Source organism: Panthera onca, chromosome A2 (assembly GCF_046562875.1).
Source record: "Panthera onca isolate mPanOnc1 chromosome A2, mPanOnc1 haplotype 2, whole genome shotgun sequence".
NCBI classification, from domain to species: Eukaryota; Metazoa; Chordata; class Mammalia; order Carnivora; family Felidae; genus Panthera; species Panthera onca.
The window spans coordinates 27,777,414-27,800,878 of record NC_138340.1 but is presented as its reverse complement, the minus strand read 5'-3'; the positions used below and the strand labels follow the sequence as shown (position 1 = coordinate 27,800,878).

Here is a 23,465-nt window from a genome sequence, read left to right as displayed (position 1 = left end):
TTTGAATCTAGGTCTCTGTCTGTAAGGAGCCTGTAGATTGGTTGATAATATTAGATAATCCAGAACACAGAGAGTGCGCAAAACCATAGAAAGTACAGTGAGATATTAAAATAGGTGGTAGAATCAGTACGACTTAGAGATCCTTAACCTGGTTTTATTGAGTGCAGGAGGTTATGTGAAAGGGCTTGGGGTAGGAGGTCTGAGAACTCTCTGGAATTCGGTGCACAGTGTAACAGGCAAGTGTTTTCTTCTAGTGAAAAAGTCCAGAGCTTCCATCACTTCTTGAAGGGCAGGCACCTAACACCAGCCAGAATGGTTAAAAGTCATCTGCTCTGTGTGCTGTAGAAATCCATGGTGGACACAAGATCCAAATATGAATGGTGAAACTTTGAAACCGTGAGGAGAAAATTTATGAAACTTCTTTACAATTTCACACGGGGGTAGAATTTATTAAAATAGTCAAGGTGAAACATGAGAAATTGAAATCATAATTAAAGATTTGTGTCCAATGAAGAAAGCCCTTAGAAAAATTAACAGAGGACAAGCCAAGAGAAAACAATGAAAATATTTACAATAGGTGACCAAATAGTTACACTATGGATAGATTCTTTTTATTTCTGCTTATTGTGAACAGAAGTTTAAATGGGCAAAGGAATAAATGGGCATTTTATGGAAGGGGAAATTTGAATGGCTAATATGTGTTTGAAAGAGACGTTCAGTCTTACTAGTATTCAGAGACATTACTATTACAATGAGAGACATTATCCCTATCAAGTTGGTTTAAAAAAATTAGAAAGTCAGTAGTAAGTATCAGTGAAGATACATGAAGACAGGAATTTTGAGGTGGTTTGGTATGGCAGAGGATTAGAAACAACCAGTCTGCCTGTTGATAGGAGAATAGAGAAGTAAAAGTTGGGTGTATGCTTATGATAAAATACCCTGTAGTAGTCAGGGGAATTAAAACCTAGAGCAGCACTGTCCAGTAGAAACTTAATGTGAGCCACATGTGTTATCTTAAATTTGTTTGTATCCACAGTAAAAAAGTGAATAGAAATAAATAGAAGTTGGTGAAATTACCTTTAATACTGTATTTTATTCAATCCAGTATATCCAAAGTATTATCATTTCAACATACCAATAAACAAATTATTGAGATATTTTTCATTCCTTTTGTGGATGAAGTCTTCAAACTTTGGTGTGTACTTGACACAGTGTATCTAATGCAGATGCTAAATTTTTATTGGAAACACTTTATCCTTATTTCTGTGTTTAGATTTCATAAAGTGTACAGTTTAAAAAATCGATCTGCATACTCAAGGTGTTCCAAAAATATTTAAAAGTGTTGCAGTAACTGAATAAATTAGCAATTTTTAAATTTAAATTAATTAAAATTTAATTAAAATTAAGAATTCAGTCCCTCATTTGCATCACCCCCATTTCAAATGCTCAGTAGCTACATGATGGAGAGCTACATCTAGCTCTCTAGGTGTTTTTCATAATATAATGGTGGAAGAAAACAAAAGAATAAGATTTATAATAAAATATATACCAAAAAAATCAATACATTATATTTTTGCAAAAACATTTAAATATAATGAGATACATGGAAATATTTGGGAAGAAGCTATAGATATAGCTTGAGATAGCATATCAGGAACCGGGTATCTAAACGGAAAATATAAGTTCCATCTAGGAGAGTTCTAGACTGTTAGAGTGCTGTGAGTCAAGGAGCTTACCCAACTCAGTTCTAAGGGTAAAACAAAAAGCAAGAGGGAGTACATCCAAACAGTGGAATATCACTCAGATCCTAAGCCATGAAAAGACATGGAGGAACTTTAAATGCCTACAACCAAGTGAAAGAGGCCAGTCTGAAAAGGCTACACAAATGCTCTAGAAAAGGCAAAACTATGGCAACAATAAAAAGACCCATGGTAGGAAGGGGTAGCGGAGATGAACAGAATGAGCACAGATTTTTAGGGCAGTGAAAGTACTGTGTATCAATATTGTAATGATGGATATACAGCATTACACATTTGTTCAAATCCACAGAAATGTACAACACCAACGGTAAATCCTAGGTAAGCAATGGACTCTGGATGATTATGATGTGTCTGTGTAGGTTAATCCTTGGTGCTAAATGTCCTATGCTGGTGAGTGATGTTGGTAATGGGGGAGGCTGCACGTGTATGGGGACAGGGCATGTGGGGTATTTCAACCTTTGTTATAAACCTAAAACTGCTCTTAAAATGTGAAATACTTACAAGTGCTTTTTTTTAAAAAAAAGCTTATTTATTTTGAGAGAGAGGGAGAGTGTGTGTGCACGCAGGGGAGGGACAGAGAAAGAGGGAGAATCCCAAGCAGTGCAGAGTCTGACGTGGGGCTCGATCTCAACGGTGAGATCATGACCTGAGCCAAAATTAAAAGTCAGGTGCTTAACCGACTGAACCACCCAGGTGTGCCTAAAAATACTTGTAAAAGACCAATGGAAAGGAGCTCTGTGCAAAACAGTGACAGCATTGGAATCTTAATGCAGAATTCTCGTTTTGTGATCACGTTTTCAAATACCTCATGCTGACAACTCCCAAACATAGCTGATGTCATCAGAAGACATCGTTATGAAAAAATTCCGAGAACATTAACTGCGGGCTCTTCACTCCTGTGATAAACATACTTTTTAAACATCATCCTCTCAGAACCTGTTGATTATAGAAAATCCAAAATGAGCCCTTATATAATTAATCCCTCACAAGCCAGAAGACACTACAGCCATTCATACACTGTTGTGTTTTATGGAAAATTATTATATATGCTGTAAGAGTTAAATTGTGTCTCCAAATTCATATCGAATCCCTAACCCTCAGTATGTCAGAATATGACTGTATTTGGAGACAGGCATTTAAATAGGTAATTAAGTTAAAATGAGACTTTTAGAGTGAGCCCTAATCCAATCCTACTGGTGTCCTTGTAAAAAGAGGAGATTAGGACACGCACAGAGACCCCAGGGAGGTGTTTATGCAGGGAGAGGACCATCCCAAGGATAGGGGCCTCAAGAGAAACCAAATCCGTCCATACCTTGATATTGGAATTATAGTCCCCAGAACTGCCAGAAAATAAATTTCCATTATTTAAGCCATCTCATGTGTTATTTTGTTATGGCAACCCTAGCAACCTAATACACTTGCACTTAAAAAAAAAAAAAAAAAAAGGTGGAGAGTCAGTACAACAATAAGAGCAGGAACTGTGAAGTCAGATGGGATTGGCCTTAACTTCAGTCTGCAAATTACTAGCTCTGGGCCTGGTAGCATGCTGCTCTCTGGCCTCGTGAAAGGGGAATGGTAATTGTACCTGGTAGGATTATTCGGAGAATTAAGTGAGTGAATGGAAGTAATTGCTGTATAAATGTTAACTGTTGTTTTGATCATTACGATTGGATGCTGCGCTCTGGTTGTCATAGTTTCACTGTCCCCATATAGCCAATGCACCCTAACAGCTAGCGTGACTCACTATCAGTTCATTCCATGTGTCGTTTTAAAAATCATAAAGAGATTCGTTTGTGAACTGTTGCCTGGTTTGCCCATTATTTTCAGTGGTTCACTCTCCAAAAGCATGACTTTGAATTGACTGCTGGAGTTCTGAAATTGAACATGATATACTTTGAGTTTTCTTTTAGGAATTCATGTGGTCAGTGTAAATTCATGCAGTTAAAATGGGCGTTTGGGGGCAGCAAGAAACCAACCTCAGCAGTTGGAAGCTCGAGAATTAACAGTAGCTCTTTATAACAGAGAACCACCAGCCTGAGAAAGAGCCAGCAGTGTAACAAGATGGATTCTGTTTTGTTTTCTCTGTAATACTGCTTTTCCTCTGCAACAAATTGAGCATAGAATTAGCTTTCCCAAATCAGAGGGCATCCCTGCTCTTCACCCACTGTTGTGTTTTATGGAACATTACTATAATGTGCTTGCATTTTAGAATGCAACAAATTCTTAGCAAAATGTCACTGTTGTGAATGCAAGCTCTCCGCTGTGTTTAAGTTGGTTACCTTTACACATCAGGCTCTAGGAGATAAAAGTGGGCACTTAATATTCACTGCATCTGTTGAGAATATCCCTGTGTATATGCTCAATTTCCTAAAATCACATAACCTTTTGTTATCTTGTAATACATAAGAGGGATGGTTGGATCTAAGAAAGCTGTTACTATGTCACATAAACAAGTCACAAAGTTCCATTTAAAGTACTTATGCCCTGCATGGCAATATGCCTTCCAGTGCAAACTTGCATCACTAAGCCCAGTCTGAATTCTTTGCATATTTCTCAAGAACATCTCTGATTCAAAATATGCCACTAAGCCTATTTTCTTAGAGCTCAATCTACTACCTATAAACATTACTGGCTCTGTTTTGGTGATGTCCTGCCTTTCTCATTCCCTCCTCCCCTGTTCTGTTGCCTTGTACCAGGATGCCTCTCATTCAAGTGTCTTTTCTCTGCCAGAAGCTAGCTCTGTTTGTCTTTTTTATTCCCGCCACTAAATTTGTGAACAATTTCTAGTGTCCATGAAAGCGGAGAACTAATGGGCTTGTCTGGAGGCAGTCATATATACTTTGGACAGGTGCTGCACAAACCTTTGCGGTCAGTTTGCTGAGCCCTCTCCAATTGCAACTTGTAAACACTGATGGCAGGCTGGTCTGCACAGGTGCTGCCAGGTGCTGATTATTGCATCCACAGACACAGCTGGCTTGACCATGCTGGCTGAATTGATTGGTGTCCTGTTAGAAATCCACCTGCTCATTGAATACCCTGTTTGCCTAAATTCAGCATATGATTCTGCGGAATGATCAAACTGGCCATGTATGAGATGGCAATAGCTTAAAAAAAAAAAGGCATTGGAACTAGTAAATAAAAGGCATGAAAAGCAACTTCATTAAATGCTTGTTGTGTTAAACACTTATTCTTAATTTACACAAATGATACAGTGCCTGTCATTATTCACATAGGAAATATTAGATGAAAAACAGAAGATTAACCCATACATACTTCTGGAAGTACAAGCTTATAATTATTAATGATAGAAAAAAATTAAAGGACCTAGGGTTTGACTGTAGGCAAAGATTAGAGGTCCAGGGGGAAATACACCCAATCTCCACACTAACCCTCCTTCCGTAGCTCCAGGTACATAGACCCAACTGCTTGCTGGTGATCCCTATTTGGATGAACTTCACATGCCTTTCCAACACTACTGTCCACTGAAAGTGCTCGTTCTCGGCCATTCTCTGTTGCAGTTTTTCAAGTAACTTGGAAATCACCATATCCTCTCTCTGTCCTTCATCTCCCCATTCAGTAATGTAACTCATCCTTTCATTTCTGCCTTGTGAATATTCCTCATTTATGTCCCCTTCTTTTCATCCCCAAGACACAAGTCTTCCTTGGTGGATAAAGGGGAAGGAAGGGAGAAGAGGGGAGAGAAGTATTTTATTTGCTTTCCTTTAAAAAATTAATTGTAAAAAAAAAACACAACACAAAAGTTATCATTGTAACCATTTTTAAGTGTAGAATTCAGTAATGTTAAGTACACTCGCATTGTACAACAGATCTCTAAAACTGTGCAAACCTAAAATCCACACCCATTAAACAGTAATTCCCTTTCTTTCTTTGATGTTTTCTATATTCATTGGTCAATGTGGACAAGCAAAAGAAGATAGATAAAACTTTGGGTCATTGTAATATCAGTTTATCAGTGTCTGCCTATTTCAAGATTCTTAAATGGTGAGTTTCAAGTGAGATCATTCATCAATGGCCCTGGCCTTGCAAGCTCACCATCTTCCCATGACTTGGTGTGGAGATTCTGCCCAGCATTTTCACCAGGTGTCTGCATGGTCTTAATTTCAACAATCTGAAGAGAAGGGAAGGTGACCTAGGATAGGCACTGTTGCTTGTTTTTGCAAATGTACATTTAGAAGAGAGCTTGTGGTAATGGAATGAGACACAGGATCTGGATGTGAGTCTCATTTTCATCACTTATTTAAGTGTGACCACTTGCCACCAAAATCCTGCATTGTGTGAAGTATTAAATTTTATGTAGTAGATTATTTTTTGGGGAGACTATACAAGATAATCTTGTTCATCATCTTCCTCTTTTCTTCCTCTCCCTCCTCCTCCTCCTCCTCCTCTTCCATCATTGTCAGCAGTTACACCATTGAGACCCCAACCAAGGTGTGCTGGAAGTAGAAAAAGCCAGAGGGGATAAGATTTGTGTTGCAATGTTGTAGGGAGGCCAAACATGGGCACGCGTGTTCAAAGCCATTGAATGATGTTCCGGGGGTTTCTACATACTTCACCAGTGCCATCTTTCACTTAGAAGTTTGAAGACACAGCCTCAAAACTTTCTGTGATGTTAGTGGGTAAAGGTTAATAGAGTTAAAACTTCTAAGTCTCATTCATAAAAGACAGCACATCTATCAAGACATATTTGTCCTATTATAATCAAAGATCTGTCAAGTCCTTCCAGCTTCTCAAGTAAACCCATATTTTCATGATCTTAGGGTTCTACTTGGCTGTAACATTTCCTCTGGGCTGCAAAACAGCACATGTAATCTGTTCAGGAATGAACTTTTCTGCAGAAGTCAAAGGAAAAAAATCAATGTAGCTGGTTTTGACTTATAACAGTAAAAAGGAAAATTGAAAGTATTGGATTTGGATAAGGACTTTTGCTTCACAGTTTGAGGGTTGAGTAGATGTTAAAATATCACTCAGCACATTGGCCAGTCATTGAATTATTCTGTTTTACTATTTCGAAGCTATAAAATCAACTGAGTAATTAAGTGGGCTGCACGTTGTCAGATGTTTCACATAAAGAACCATTAGCCTTTTCAACACATCAAATACTAATCAGTTGGCTCAGGCTTTCTTTGGTTGAATATGTTATGTCACAGATGTAGGCATGAGAAAAAGCTGCAAGTTTCTAATGAGTGCAAGGTTTATTGCTAAAGGATTAGCTTTAATCATAGATGTTTTGTATCAAAATAGATATTTCATTTATACCTATACAACACACCCGTGATATACACATGTATGTACATGCATATGTATATGCGTATGTATACACACGATAGACACAACATTGGGCAATTGACAGAAGTTCTGAGGTTAAATGAGTCAGTATTGCATAGGGCCTAAGAGTGTGGGGTTTTTGTTCAGATAACTAGAGTTCAGACTTTATCTTCACTGTGTGTTAGCTGGTGGCTTTAGCAAGATACTTAATTTCTCTAAGTCTCAGTTTTTATCACCTGTAAAATGGAGCTAATAGTAACAGTCTCATCTTGTGAAAATGGCCTTAAATTGTGCATGCTAAGTGCCTCGTAAAGTGCCCAAAGCATAAGTCTTAGAAAAAATGGGTGGTATTATTACAAAAAGGTGGGTGGTTGGCCATTATTATTCATTTACACACAATTCTATTAAAATAATTATCATGGGCTTGGGGTGCCTGGCTGGCTCAGTCAGTTAAGCATATGACTTTGGCTTAGGTCATGATCTCATGGTTTGTGGGTTCGAGCCCCGCGTTGGGCTCTGTGCTGACAGCTCAGAGCCTGGAGCCTGCTTCGGATTCCGTGTCTCCCTCTCCCTCTGCCCCTCCTCTGCTCACACCCTGTCTCTTTCTGTCTCTCAAAAATGAATAAACATTTAAAAATTTTGGAAAAAATTATCACAGGCTTAATGTCTGATGGAAATTGGTGAGGGCAGACTGGTCACTTCTATGCAAACTGGACACTTCTCTACCCAGTATCACAGTGTTGCTGTGGCTGCCTTTAGGGCAAAGGAGAAGGGAATAGAAGTCAAATGCTTTCCACAACTTGAAGTTCATCGTTCCAGCTCATCCACATTTCTACAAGATGGAGGGACTGCCACCAAGAGGAACTCCATTCAAGAGCATGGAGATGGCTTTTTGTTCCTCTCTGTTTCCCTGCCTACATAGCATAGTGCCTGCACTGAATAGATGCTTCAGTGAAGCAATCAACAGAGATATGTGTGGCAATAGCATCTTTCCTCTTTGATAAATGACTTTTTAAAACCAGAACTTTTTTATTGATCCCTGCTATGAGTTGAATTATGATCCCTCCAAAACAAGGTATGTTGGAATTCTAACTCTGAGTGTCTCAGAAAGTAGTGTATTTGAAGACAGGGTCTTTACAGAGGGAATCCAGTTAAAACGAGGTCATTAGGATTGGCCGTCATCCAACATGACTGGTGTTCTTGTTAAAAGGTGAATTTGAACACAGACACAGGCACACGAGGAAGATGATGTGGAGAGATACAGAGTGAAGACAGCCATCTGTAAGCCAAGGACAGATCCTTCCCTCCCAGCTCTTACCTGCAGGAACACTTGCCAACACCTTCATTGGGGGCTCCCAACCTCCAAAACTGAGACAAGATAGAGTTCTCTTGTTTAAGCTGCTCAGTTTGTGGTGCTTTCTTCTGGCAGCCCTGGCAAACTAATATAGTCCAGACACAGCAAAAGGTATATGAAGGGTGAAACTATTAAAGAATGAAAAGAATTAAGTTACTTGAGTTTCCATTTTCCATTTGACAACTTAGGTCATTGTAGGTATATGTGTGGCACGCTATTTCAGTGTCAGCACCTGAGGACAGGATGCTGGTTCTGCTGCATTTCAAATGCCTTCTCCTGGGGGATTGATCGAACACAAAGAGTTCAGGGGAAACCTGGAAGAAATATCCCCAAGCCATCCGCAAGAGGCGTGTTGATACACACCTTTAGTAACATCCTAAGTAGGCTGGCAAATGTGGGTCCTCCTCTAAGAGGATTACGTGGAAATCTGCCACAGTCACAGAGACATATAAATAAGGAATGTTATCTGTATCCAATGCTTCTTTAAAGTGTGGATTTTTACAAAAAGCTAAATAAAAAATTTCTCAGAAAGACGAGTAAGAATTAGGAAGGCTAAAAATGAGCTGTGTGTAGAAAAATGACTTTGAGTAGATATTTGGTTAAGAATGAATAAATCTCACTTTTACACCTGTCCTTCTCTCGATCTTTGTCCCTAAACATGTATGTTATGGAAAGGTTGAAACTATTTTGTGTACTGATAAACAAAACTGCTCAGTAATTGAGAAAATAATGACAGAAAACAATGAAAGTCCAAGTTTCTTCCCTGGATATCGTGACTGGGTCTCAGTTGGTGTCTGGTCCCCACAACAGCCATCAGCTCAGATGCTGAAGGTTGACAGATAGGGGTCTCAGACTGATTGGAATGCTGGAATTAATAAAGCCATAAATTGAAGGTAGGTTCTAATCCAGTGTTCCTTGCCTTCTTCATTGGCCTAAAGGTAACTAGGTCTGTAGCTAATTAACTTAGGGTTCTTTGAGATGCTTGATTCCATCACCAGCGTAGTAATTACTATTCAGGGCATTACTATACTTTGATGTTCGCCTGAAGTGTACATTATTAGTGTCTGAAAAAAGTCATTGGCCCAAAAGGAAAACATAAGAAACAAAAGGAGGATCAAAGTACTTCTGAGCTGGTTTTCCACTCCGAGTGAATCATCCAGGCAGCAAATGCTCCCTGACCTCCCTGAGGTTCCAGAAGCAGTGGGATCTGCAGCCTTCTCCCTAGGGTCACACCAGGTGGGGGAGCCTAGGTTGCTAATAAGATGGCTCATGGTTTGGAGGTATTACAGTATTCCATGTTCAGGAAATTCTTGTTTGGTGGCTTTATTTTAAATTCATCAAAAGTTTCTCTATTCAGAGAAGCCCATCAGGGATGTATTTTGGACACATATTTGTCACTGCCAGTTTGTCTCCTTTTTAAACTCTCCTTTCCAGATTTTCAGAGAACCATAGGTTTGATATTGTGAGTTTTGAATATAGCTTGAGGCCCTGGGTTGCCTCACTCCCCACTCACAGTTGCATTCAAGAAGTACAGCTCAGATGCTTAAGGTTAATTAAAAGGAAATTCAGGCTTTATTTGAGGATCTCAGAGCAACAGGATGTACTTCTCTTCCCTCCATGGTGTTTCTTCACTCCCCCCAAATTTGGTGCCCTGGAGCTGCTCCAGAGCCATTCAGACACCACTCCACAGTCTCTCCCCTTCATTCTTGTCCAGCACTGCTCTTCTTCACCTATGTTTCCTTTCCCACAATCCTGAATCTTCATAAAAGAGACTTAGCTCCCTAGTCCTTTTCCCTGCCTCAGCCCTTTGAACTGCTTTCACAAATCCAGAAGCACAAGAGAGCCAGTGACCAGGCTGGGGAGAATGAGACAGACAGGGTAAGTGTGAAAAGGGAGGGGGATAGAGGGTCACATGTGAATGGCATGGCTCTCTTCCACCCTTACTTACTATAATTTAATTATGCTATGAAGAAAGGAAGGTTAAGAAGGAAGGCAATTAGCATTTGTTGGGTGACTCTGGTTGCACTGACACTGCGTTTGGCAGACATGTGTCCTCCTAAAGACCACTGATAGTTGAAGATGTACAATGGTTTGGGGAACCTTCCATTATCTTAGCGATTCACTGTTGTGTTTTCATCCTGAGCTATGCTTGGCATGTTTTTGGTTCTCCCTAAACATTTACTGAATGAATTATATAACGAGTGGGTCAGGGACTCTCAGGGCAGATTTGTGGACTTGTATAATCTCTTCCACCTCATAGATGAGGAAACATAGACTCTGACATGCTATTTTAAATACTTTGCCAAAGTTAAGACTGCTCAGAAGGGGCTGTGCTGATGTTTTCAACTCCATATATTTGGTTCAAAGATTTTCCTCCTAGAGCACACCATCTGAGACAGTTCTCCCATTATCATTTGCCCATTGGAAGAGTATTGAATTCATCAAGCAAACACTTGGTAGGGTTACTTTTTTGCTTTGCTGCTGCTAAAATATTCGTATTATAATGACAGAGATGGAATGCGAGACTAATTGAAAGTGAGGTATTTTAGTACAGCTTTATATACAAAAGATACTGGATTAATGATGAACCAGCTCTCAGTTGTATTCTAATTAGCTGCAGTTTTGATTATCTGCCTTCTCCAGGGATTCTTGTCTTATCGCTTCCAATTGTAGAGGTCTGTGGCATTAGACACCATCTAAACCAGTCGCTTTGAAACATTTTCTGTTATGTTTTTCACTGATACAGTCTTTGGTCAAAGGTAATCTTATGCCAAAGCCAAATGTGTAACATTAAGAAAAGTGAAGTTTCTCAGAGAGCCTCTCTCTCTGCCTTGCCTCTTCTCTTCAGACTAAGCCTTCAGAACAGAACTTAACAACCACTGACCTAGACACATGTTCTTGATTTTGTAGAAAAGGAAATGGGAACAGGGAGGCTAAGTGTCCTTGGGAAAATTACAGAATTATTAGTGACACAGAAAGGTTTGAGAAGGCAAGCCAGAGCATTTTATATTGTGCCATGAAGAGCCACTGAACAACCAGAATAGCAACAGCACATCCTTATTGGCCATTTGTTATGTATGAAGCACAGTGCAAAGAGCTTTACACCTACTTCCTCAGAAAATTTTTTTGACAGCTCACGAGAGAGGTGGTGTTATCCCCACTCCATGGATAGTGAAACTGAGATACAAAGTGGTTAATCATGCTTTCTTGAAGTCACACAGCTGGAAAGCAGAGGGTGGCCAAAGCCCTGCTCCTAATCACTATTTCTACATTCCCACCGACCACCTCTTGTCCCACATAAAACCATGAATTCTCTTTCATTGACTTAAATAACTTGAATAGTTGTTTTTATGAATTCTTCCCACCCCTACTACTTGCCATATGATGTGGGATAGTGGTTCCTAAAATTATTTGCTTGGTGAAACGCACACTGATGTAGATCCTTACGTAGGATGCTGTGAGGGTTGGGCAGAATTGCCTGTGGTTCTGTCAGTCTTGATGCACGAGGGGAATCTCTACCCCTCCTCTCTCTAAACATCCTGAGGTAAGCCTTACACAAAACTTCATTCCCCTTTGTGGTGCAGAACCATGGTTAAGAATCACCACCCTAAAGCATCTTATCCACAAAGCATGTGATTTAACATTTTGCAACATTCCCATAACAGCCCTCCCCCATAGGCTAAGAGAGCAGGCCTACCTATGCCCATACTGGAGACGGCAGGAATTATTCCCTATTATCCTAAAGTACAGTTCTCTAACTTACACTTGTCATAATCTTTATCCTTCAGCTTATTTGGCATAGCTGACCCTTCTCTTCTTCTGGAAATCTATGTTTGTCCTAACTTTCCAGATACCTTCCATTCCTCCTATTTTCTCATCCCCTGGAAACTCCATTTCAGTTTCCTTTGTAGGGTGTTCCTCCTCAAATCAACTTGCCAAAATGTTGGTCTTCCTCCTAGCTCCATCCACGGTTTCCTTCTCGTCTCCCAGCCGATCCAGAGAATGTTTGCTGTTCTGTGGCCACTGGAGAACTAGCTAAATGTCAGCATACATGACCTCTGCTGGCCGAGATTTTTGTCTCCTTTACTCATTGCCGTGTCTCTAGTGCCTAGCATAGCATTTGTTCCATAGTAGATACCTAGTAAATATTTGATGAATGAATGGTCAGTCTGTCCTGAATCAATTCAGCTTCAGAGCTTTGTCATTTTCTACTTAAGGTTTGTTCTAGCAAAATCCCAAAAGAAAGCTAATGCCCCCAGCAAAGAAAAAACACTTCTCTACAGAGATGCTGCCAAGGCTAATTGTTCAAAGTGAACTGTTGTGCCTCTGTTATAGTCATTGGTACTCCAGAGAAAGTGATAAAGTGTTTGAATTATAATCAGTGTTTATATATTGCAGTTTTACCTTTAATATTCTACTCAAGTTAATATTTTCAAAGACTGAGTTTCTGTTAAAGTCTGGCGTTTTTAATTAACAAATATTTATTACTCCCAATTCAGTTGATAAACCTGAAAAACAGCAGACATTGGACTTTGGCATTTATTTTTCTCTTGCAGATTATGTTGTTCATCAGTTTTACAAGTGTAGGTGACCCATGTGGCTAAGGTAGTAGCTTGGATTTTCAGAGAAATGGGCACATCAAAACATGTCCTATCCTACGTATTCTTAATGCTACAGGGTCTATTACAGTGTGATGACGAAACTCTTCATCAAGACGTGAAGTTTATATTCCCTCCACTTGAAACTGAGTGGATCTTTGTAAATACCAATAGAATGTGGCAGAAATGAGGTTGTGTGAATTTTAAGGATGATTCCTTAAAGAACTTTGGCTTTTCTTGGTTCTATCTCTGTCTTAGGACATATGCCTTGGCCATCACAAGGCAACATATGAGAAATCTGGCCACCCTGAAGCCTCCATCCTGGAGACTTCACACGAGGATGCCATATAAAGCTAGGGACGGATAACCCTAACTGGAACTGAATCTTTCCATCTCAGGTTCCACTCATGGATACAAAGAGGCCTTTATGACTCCAGGCTAACCGCTGTCTGATAGTAACCTCATGAGAGATCCAGAGACAGGATCTCCTAGTGGAGATGCTTCAAATCTCCTGATCCACCCACAGAAACCATGAGAAGTAATAAATGATAACTATTATTTCAGTCTCTTAGTTGGGGAATATTTTGTTACATAGCATTAGATAACTAGAATTGTATGCACTGGAATTCTATTTTCGTATAGAAATTTGATTATTGTTCAGTTTGGCTTTGTAATCTTTCTTTCCTACCATGGTAGATATTTCTCAATGAATATTAATTTTCTTTTCATATTGCTTTCTTCTTCTCTATTGGAACATTCTGCTATAAATTCTTTATCAGCATCAAGTGAATTTTTCAGCTAAAACATGTATCTCTTTCATTTGTTACCAAAATTTCTCCCTTAGGAATAGTTTGAGCAGAATTGCAGGTGTTTAATGTTTTGCACCTTAATGAAGGCACAACTCCTGAAAGCAACTATTGGACTGTTGAGCATTCATGAATATTGAGACAGTATTAAATGGAAGAGATTTGTACTAGAAACTCTCTAGAGTAATATCTGAAAATATTATTTAATGGTACCTTTTTAAATTTTGACAAATTTCCAGAGAATGTTTGTATTTGAAGCAGATATTATCAGACTCTTAGAAATGTATACAATATTACTTATAATGCAGTAGGTTTGGCAGATTCTGTATGAATTATAGCAGTCATTAATAGTTGTAAATAGCCACATTTTATTCGTACTATCTTCTGTTGAATCAGGTAAGAACTATTTGATTCATATCAATAAGTATGGCACATAAAATAATAAACCCTTTCACAAATTTAAGAATATAAATTATGTGTGCTTGTGAAAGTAGTCAAATACTGAACATAAAATTTGAAAATATTATAGCTTAACACATAATCTATCAGCTATTAAAATATAAAATAGAAAAAAATAATTACTGTGAAATTTAATAAGATTTCAAGGTGTTTGGATGATTTTTCCTTCTTAGTATGGGAATAGCTCAGTGTAATTTTAAGACTTATTTGATCTTAAGTAAGCTAAGTGGGTCAAATGACCATCTGGGTTGTTTATCCACTGTGGTGAGACTTCCTAGTGTCTTTTGGTGTATGAGTAACACAAAAATACATTGTGTATGGATATTCCACCTCATCCCAGAAGGGGTTCAACTCAGCTTATGCCAATAGGAAGAGTACACAATAAAATAATCATAGAAATTAATTACAGGAAGAAAACAAGAAAATTCACAAATATGTGAAGATTAAACAACATGCTACTGAAAAACCAATTAGTCAAAGAAATAAAAAGATAAATCAAAAAACACCATGTGACAAACAATAATGGAAATATGATATACCCAAATATTTGTGAGATGCAACAAAAGCAGTTCTAAGAGGGAAGTTCATAGCGATAAATGCCTACTTCAAAAAACGTCAACAGTCTCAAATAAACAACCTAAAATTAGAACCTTAAGGAACTAGAAAAAGAAGAAACAAATGAAGCCCAAAATTAGTAGAAGGAAATAACAAAGATTAGAAAAGAGGTAAGTGAACTAGAGACTAAAAAGATGATAGAGAAGATCAATAATACTAAGAGCTAGTTCTTTGAAAAGATTTAAAAAAAAGTGACAAGTCTTTATCAAGAAAAAAAGTCTTCATCAAGAAAAAAAGAGGACTCAAAATCAGAAATGAAAGAGGAAATGTTACAAGTGATACTACAGGAAAACAGAAATCTAGAATGACCATATGATCCAGCAATTCCACTTTTGGCTATTTATCTGAAGAAAATGAAAACACTAACTTGAAAAGATACAGGCACCCATGTTCATTGCAGCATTATTTACAGTAGCCAAGATATGGAAACAATCTAAGTGTCCATCACTGGATCAATAAATAAAGAAATTGTGAGATAGATAGATATAGATATAAAATATTATATTTATTACTATATATTAGATATCAATATATGTAATATCACAGTGGGATATTATTCATCCATAAACATGAGTGAAATGTTACCATTTGTGACATGGATGGATCTTGAGGTCATGATGTTATGTGAAATAAGTCAGAGAAAGGCAAATTCCGTATGACTCCTCTTATATGTGGAATCTCAAAACAAAACAACAATAACAAAAAGTCGAGCTCATAGATACAGAGAACAGATTGGTGGTTGCAGAGGTGGGGGATGGGAGAAATTGGTAAAGGGAGTATAAATTTATTTAAAAATAAACAAAAAGCACAATGATGTGTATTTACCATTAGTGTATCATATAAAATAACTTTATCATTTAAAGTTTTAAAACTTCTCCCTGCTTACATGCACCATCTATTCTTCTATGTTGTCTGCTTTTCCATTAGAAACATTGACTAAAAAAAAAAGTGAATGAGTTAATTGAAACAAAAGAACAAAAAAATAAGAAATTCAAGACTAAAACTAAAACTCTTGTGTTTTTGATCTTGTTAATGGTATCTTAATGATAGACCAAAACATGTAACATTGGCAATTTTCATCTTTGCACTAATATTATCCAAAGTTGTCCAAGATTTAGCACATGGGCTTTCTTTTCTTTTCTTCTAATAATGGAAATCAAGCTCCTTTTACCAGCAGTGATTTCTTTTAGAGCTGGGTTAAGGAGTGGAAGTGGTGGCTAAATGATGGTTGCTGTACTGAATAGCTTGGAATCTTTAAGTCATTGGTACCCATATTGTGGAAAATACAAATCAGTCTTAAGATATCACCCAACATGTTCTTACCTTGAGAAAGGGTAAAAAGCATTGACTTGGCAGTCACTTGTCTTCTATTTAAAATTCTCCCTGTATCTTCGTGCTCCCTGAATATAGTGATGTTTTTCCATGAACACTCTTTAAACAAGCGCTAGAAGGAAAAGAACTGAAAGGAGTTGCTGGTTTAGGGTGGTGGGATTATGAGTTCAGTTTTATTTCATCTTTATGATCCTTTTAATGTTGTTTTAAATATCTTTATGATATAAATAAGAATAAAAAATTAAAAAGGTTTATTACTTACCAAGTATTACTAGCCTCCAGAGTATTTGAAGTCTTTGGAGATGAAATCTCATTATGCATACAGCCTCATTCAATCATTCATGCAATATTCATCTAGCAAGGCATTGTGGGAAGCAGAGAATCCCAGTGGAGACACTGTTCTCTTATAGTCATAATGGCCTTCAGAGGTAAGATAACGTGCTGTGTGTATTAAGAGTGTGAATGTCTTCCTTTTAGCATGAGGTACCAGCGCTGTCTATTTGAGGAGGTAGGATCCAACCTAGATCTGAAAGAATTACAAGATTTTAGACGTATGGAGGTAAGAAGTCATTGATGGTGTTGGCCAAATATTTTCAGTTCCCTCTCATCCAGGCTTATGGTAGAATTGGGCTTGTGGTTTGGTAGAACCACATGGCTGTTTATGACAATGAGTTGTGTCACATTTTGTCTAAGCACTTAGCTTATGGTTCAAGACCCACAGAATTTTCTTTTTCTCCTGGCATGGCTTATAGCAGTGTTTGTGCTGGTAACCACTCGTCAGCCTGGATGCCTGAGTGACAAATGTGCACAGAGCTAATCTCTTGGCTTGCTCTCAACTCTGTCAGTATCAGGCAAGAAGTAAACCTTTATTGTTCAACCTACTGAAGTGTTGGGGCTGCTTGGGATCACCACGCTCAGCCTAATCTGATAATATAATGGGGGAAGATGTTTAGAGCAGAAAACAGTATTAAGTGAGGCATAAGTAAGTTACTTCTACTTGGGGTCTGGAGCATTAACTAAGAGTGGTGAAAAGCAAGGTTGAAAACAGGTGAGACCTGCAATGGCAAACCTAGAACTTTGGACTAATGCAGAAGAGAAAACAGACCTTTGTTTTGTGTCTGGACTGTTCCCTTAATTTATTGTGTTATTCCATGTTCTACCCCCAAACTTAAATATGCAAAACATATTTGAGAGGGAACTCCCTGGAAAACCTTGACCAATCAAAAAGCAAAAAACAACCAAAACAAGCAAACAAAAAAACCCAAATTAAAGAAAGAAAGAAAGAAAGAAAGAAAGAAAGAAACAAACAAACAAACAAACAAACAAACAGCAAGCACTTTGCTGGTGTGATATCCAAAGTGACACCTTTTCTCCACATGGTGGCCATTCTGTAAAGTCCATGCAGCTGTCTGACTGCTTGCTCACCTCTGGACCTTGGTGCCCTTTCAAGGGCCTCGTGCAGTGGCTGACATGAGCTCAGTGTTAAGCATGATGTTATTGGTGTGAAGAGAATCTCTCTGCCATGAGGAGGTGGCTTGATCTTTTGCGTCAAGTTTGTGTATTTGTTGCTCTGGGTTATCTTTTTCTCTAGAGCATGATGACAATGATTTAAAGTTTATAAAATGTTTGAAGAGGCATGAGGAAAAAAAATACATTCTGTATGAATGAGAGGGTAATAACAATAACGTTAGAATTGAACCAGAGATTGGTGAAGGAGATTTAGTTTGATTTGCATCAAACGGGCTCCATGTTATGAATGATTGGTAAAGTTAAATCTTTTTTCTGAAGTTCTTAAACATTCCCATTTCTATCCAGGGCTTTAATATCATTTTAATGCAGTTTTTTACATGTGAATTAATATAATAAATGTCAATGTTCAATAGAATAAGGTCACATTTTACTACTTTGACCAGAAGTGTAATCTTCCAAGATTCAATTTTATTACTATTATAACAGTCATACTGGATAAGGTCACCAATATTTCTTTCCAAATGATATAATATATGACGACAGACTTTATACCAACTTTAGTTTTAGTAATCTGGATTTATATTCTGAAACATGTTGACAAAGATACGCCATGGGCATTTCTTGGTCAAATGGCAGCCTGGGGGAAGATGTTTCCCTGTAATTGATGGGAAATTTGAAAATGGATAAATGAAGTAGTTGAAATGTAGCATTTTCTTGATCACATCATCTCCTTGCCTACAGATAATTAAATTCTTGTGGGATTTTAGTCTGCCACTTGAAAGGGAAAGGTGATGTTTGAAGACCTTTCAATAAGTAAAGCGGAGAATTGCTCTCTGTTCACTGGCTCTGTGTAAGCCAGCCAGCTGGCCAGCCTGCAGAATTCATTTGAGTCACACGTTCATTGAATCAGAAGAGTTCAGGGTTGTCAGACTTGGTAAAGGGCAACTATAACAGCCATTCACCTTGAACTTGCTCTGCAACATCATCACCAAAGATCCATCTCTGCTGGCACAGCTCCAATGGGCAGAGTAGGAGTACCTACCTTATGGCACTGCTATTGAGCTGAAATGAAAGAATATGTGAAAAGGGCTTAGACTTATGTCTGCCACGTTGTAAGTGCTCAGTAAACTTAAACTGCTGTTGTTTATTTCTTTTTAATATCTCTGGGCCACCACCACCTCAGCAGACAGTGTATTTCCATCTTCATAGAGCTCTCACTGTGAAAAAGCTTATTCGTATTTTGGGCCTAAAGTTAACTTTCATACTTTTTACTAATTGATCTTAGTTTTGCCATTAAGAATCATGAATCGTAATGATGAAGCTAATAGTTTCTAATTAATGTTCGTTGAATGCTTACTATGTGTCTGTAGCTATAGGCAGAATATCATCACCTATACAAATCATTTTGGGTTATTTCAAAATACTCAGAAGTAACAAAAATAATTTAAAGGATGCCCTTGAACCTTTGCCAGATTGAATGGTTTTCTAGATTTTGCCACACATACTTCATCTATACACTTTCGTTTTTGCTACAATATTTTGAGGGTGTTCTTAGAAATAGTTTTATCTCAACCCTATACACATCGGTATGCATTTTTGAAACTATAGAAATCTCCTAATGTAAATATAATACCATGATCATATCTAACAAAATTAATAGGAATTTCCTGACATGATGTAATATTCAAGTTTCTATGGTTATTTAAAAATGTTTTTTTCTCATCAGGATCCAAACAAAATCTTCACATTATATGTGGTTATTTATTTTGGGACTCTTTTAGTACATTATTTTTATGACATTGATTTTTTTTTTAAACTGGGTCAGTCGTCCTAAAGACTGTTCTATAATCTGGATTTGTCTGTTGCTTTCGCTTGTTCTTTAACTTGTTTCTTTATCTTTTGTGTCTTGTAAAAGATAAGTTAGCTCTAAGGAGGGTTGTCTAGGACTGTAGATACTAGCTCAATGTGACTTTTTAAATAGAGATTAATTAAAGTTAAAAAGAATTGAAACATTCAGCTGTTCACTTGCTCTGGCCACATTTCACATGCAGTTCGTGGCTGACGTATTAGGTAGCCTAAACATAAAACATTTCTATCATCACAGAAAGTTCTGTTAGACAGTGTGGTGTAAGGATTGGCTATTTTCAGATATAAGCATTTGTGGCATCTTGTAGGGAGGCATAATGTTTGGATGTCCCACTCTTAGGGTCCTGACCTTGCTCAGCGGATTTAGTAGTGACACCCTAGCTCCTCATTATAAATTTCCCATCAACCTTTCATCTAAAGCAGGAGCCCTTAATCTTTTTTGTTAGGTGAGCCCCTTTTGACAGTTGGTGAAGCCTGTAGATTTCTTCTCCCAGTAATGTTCTTAATGAGGAAAGTTAAGTGTATACAAATACAAAGAAAGTCAATGTTACTGAATAACAGTTATTGTAATATTAAAGAGCAAAGCTGTGATATGGTGAGATATGCACTACCTTATTACATATTAAATAACAAGAATTGGTAGGAGGTATAATGACTACTATAATTTGCTAATACTCATAGAACTGACGAATAACTATAGAATAAAGGATATTGCAAGGTGTCTGCAACAACTATAAAGTTATCGCTTTATATTTATATTTTTAAAATGTCTGTGAATTATACTATGACAAAGTTATAGGCATTAAAGTTACTACTATGGTTTGTTGTTCATGTTTGTGATTTAAGGAGATGCAAAATGTCAGTTAGAAATTAGTGAAACAAATATGCAGCTTTCCCCCCATTCATCTGGATGTATTTCTTTTCTTTACACTTCTTTCCTTAAGTGTCCATGGGGAACTACCCCCCATGTGAAGAACCCCTGATCTAAACCCTAAATCATCTTTTATCTGAATCAGTTATTTAAAAAATCAGTTATTTTTTAGGGTTTGAAAATGGTGGTTTGTGCAAATCTGTTGTTATTCCTCTCATTTTTATTTTATTTTATTTTTATTATTTTTTAACATTTATTTATTTTTGAGAGAGAGAGAGAGAGAGCAAGTGGAGGAGGGGCAAAGAGAGAGGGACACACAGAATCTGAAGGAGGCTCCAGGCTCTAAGCTGTCAGCACAGAGCCCGATACAGGGCTCAAACCCACAAACTGCGAGATCATGACCTGAGACGAAGTCAGACACTTAACCGACTGAGCCACCCAGCTGCCCCTATTCCTCTCATTTTTAGAATTGGAATGCTTTAAATAACTTTCCATCACTGGAACTATTTGATTTCCTTGAAACACAGTTTTAACAGAATAAATAATACCCATTTTTCAGATGAAGTTACTGAGACTCAAAAGGAGTTGATTTGTCCGAAGTCAAATAGCTAACAAGTGGTAGAAATGGAATATGAATCTAGATCTGGGCCAACCCACAGCCTGCATGCTGGATTGAAATTCTCCATCATTTACTAGTCGTTTTCTGTCATTTACTAGTTGGTTTGTATTCTCCCCTTTACTAGTAGGTTAGCCAGAATCTTCCTCCTCCCACATAACAGCCGTTCCAGTGCTTTGGCTTGAAGGTTGGCTCTTGTTTCCTCATTTCCATTTTCTCTGATCTTCCTCATCTATACTTATCTCTTCTGTGAATGTGCTATAGGCAGTCCCTGGTGGCTTCCATGTTGACAGAAAACTCCATGAGAAGCCTTGCCAATAAAGATCAGAGTGAGAAATCGCCTCCCTCAACTCAATACCAGACTTGCATTCACATTCTGAGATAAAATGTGTTTTGTGGAAACAACATTTCTCTGTCAACTCATCTTGAGCTTATTCTTAACAAAAGTTCCCAAGCTGTTTTCACACATGCTGCTGTGAAGTGAAACGTCTCCATCTTGTAGCTGAGCAAATGGTAGGCTGGACCTGGGGAGCTCATCCACTGCAAGAATTCTCATCTTCAGATTTGTCTAAGGCCAAAACCTAGGAAAAGGAAGGCAACCCAGACAGTGTTCTGTTTGTGGGTGTGAAACATTAGTTAGGAGAACAACAGTTATCTTTTTTTCTACTTTCTACTGATCATAATAAGGTAGTAGTTTCAGACTAATTTATTTATTAATCAGTCATCCATTTCAACTGTCTTACATTCAAATAGTCATTCACTCAAACATGCATTATTTCAAAACATCCACCCACCAATTCATTTGGTGTTTAGCAACTGCTTTATGTCCAGGAACTCTACTGGGTATTAGGACACAAGTGAAAGCCAGATATTCCTGACTCTGATTATCATTTCAGTTGACATTCTAGATAGGAAATAAGTAAACCTAAATGAATACTGTAGTTCCAGAATTTAAATCAGGTCCTGAGGGATACCATTGTATGAGGACTTACGGAAAAAGGGTTGTTTCGGATAGAGTGGACAAGTCCCCTAGAAGGTGACATTTGAATTGAGACCTAGCCTGGGCTTCAAGTCCTGGCCTTTAGATTGAGGAATGAATGAGATATGGCCTCTGTTTTAAAAAGCTTTTGGACGAGTAGCAGGGGATGTGCTGTAAGAAGGTCCAATAGCAGAGCATTGTGAGGGGAAGGACAGAAATATCTCCATCCCCTTTGTTGTCTCAAAACAAGGATTTTGGCATAAATGTTGCTTATTGTTTGTCCTCCATATGAGATAGGGGACGTGCATGGTGTTGGTGTTACTTATTATGTAATTCACCTCCCTTCATATTCTTAGGTATAGGAGAACATTTGGTGGAGAAACGTTAACAACTAGATGTAATGATGCATCGAAGGGTGAGGAGTTTTGATTATATGCAGTTCTCAGGCTATTTGGAGAAGAAAAGAAATTGTCAACTGAATTTTTGCCAGACAGTCTGTTGGAATTCAAGAGCATATGACAATAAGTGTACCCTTCCTGGTCAGAGTATTGGATAAATACATCTTTTAAAAGTCATTTACAGCCATCGAATTTCTTCAGCCTGCTCTATCCTGCTATTACTGAGATGCACATCAAATATGACACTAGTTCCTGGAACAGGTTTTGAATATGGCCCATTAGCCATACCTCTTATTTGCCCTGCACAGTAGTTTTCATGTATTTGAAATATTCATTGTGTGCAGCAGTTTGGGACTGGAAAATGACCAGGAAAGCTGAAACCTTGCAAAGCAATCTTAATAATCGATGGGGAAAATTATGATTGTTCCATGACCTTTAAAAATGTGGTCAAAATTCTTGAAATTCTTATTATCTGTTAAAAGTAGATAGGGGAGGGGCACCTGGGTGGCTCAGTCGGTTAAGCGGCCGACTTCGGCTCAGGTTATGATCTCGCGGTCTGTGAGTTCTAGCCCCGCGGTGGGCTCTGTGCTGACAGCTCGGAGCCTGGAGCCTGTTTCAGATTCTGTGTCTCCCTCTCTCTGACCCTCCCCCATTCATGCTCTGTCTCTCTCTGTCTCAAAAATAAATAAACGTTAAAGAAAAAAATTAAAAGAAAAAAAAAAGTAGATAGGGAAATTTGAAAAAAAAATAAGACTAAAACTTATTTAGTACACTGGTAATTTAAAATACTAGAAACACTGAGAATTAATGTGGTTTTCTTTTTTTTTTTCCTTTGGAAAACATTTATCAAGAGTAGTCTGAACAGTACTCACTGGCTCTTTCTGGTTGTATAGCTTATAATACAGATGGAGCATCTTTTCTATGCCTTGGCAAATTGCCACACTCCTTTCTGAGTTTGGATCAGTTTCCAACATTTTACACTTTGTGCTTTCAGTGTGGTGATAGATGAAGTTTTTTAAAACGTCAAGTATTTTGTTGGCAAAACTTCCTCTGGG

The 23,465-nt window shown here is 37.9% G+C and overlaps 1 protein-coding gene and 1 long non-coding RNA gene across 11 annotated transcripts in view; one reads left to right on the top strand and one right to left on the bottom strand.

The window, feature by feature from the left end:
- The window catches only part of FHIT (fragile histidine triad diadenosine triphosphatase), a 1,422,334-nt gene that overhangs the window by 1,117,495 nt on the left and 281,374 nt on the right, over positions 1 to 23,465 (top strand). The gene's annotated exons all lie outside the window — the stretch shown is intronic.
- On the bottom strand, positions 5,994 to 16,689 carry LOC132679816 (uncharacterized). The gene is made up of 4 exons (XR_009610331.3): positions 16,473 to 16,689; positions 16,202 to 16,337; positions 8,365 to 8,528; positions 5,994 to 6,214 (listed from the first exon to the last, which is right to left on the bottom strand). It is a non-coding gene; the product is annotated as an uncharacterized LOC132679816 (long non-coding RNA).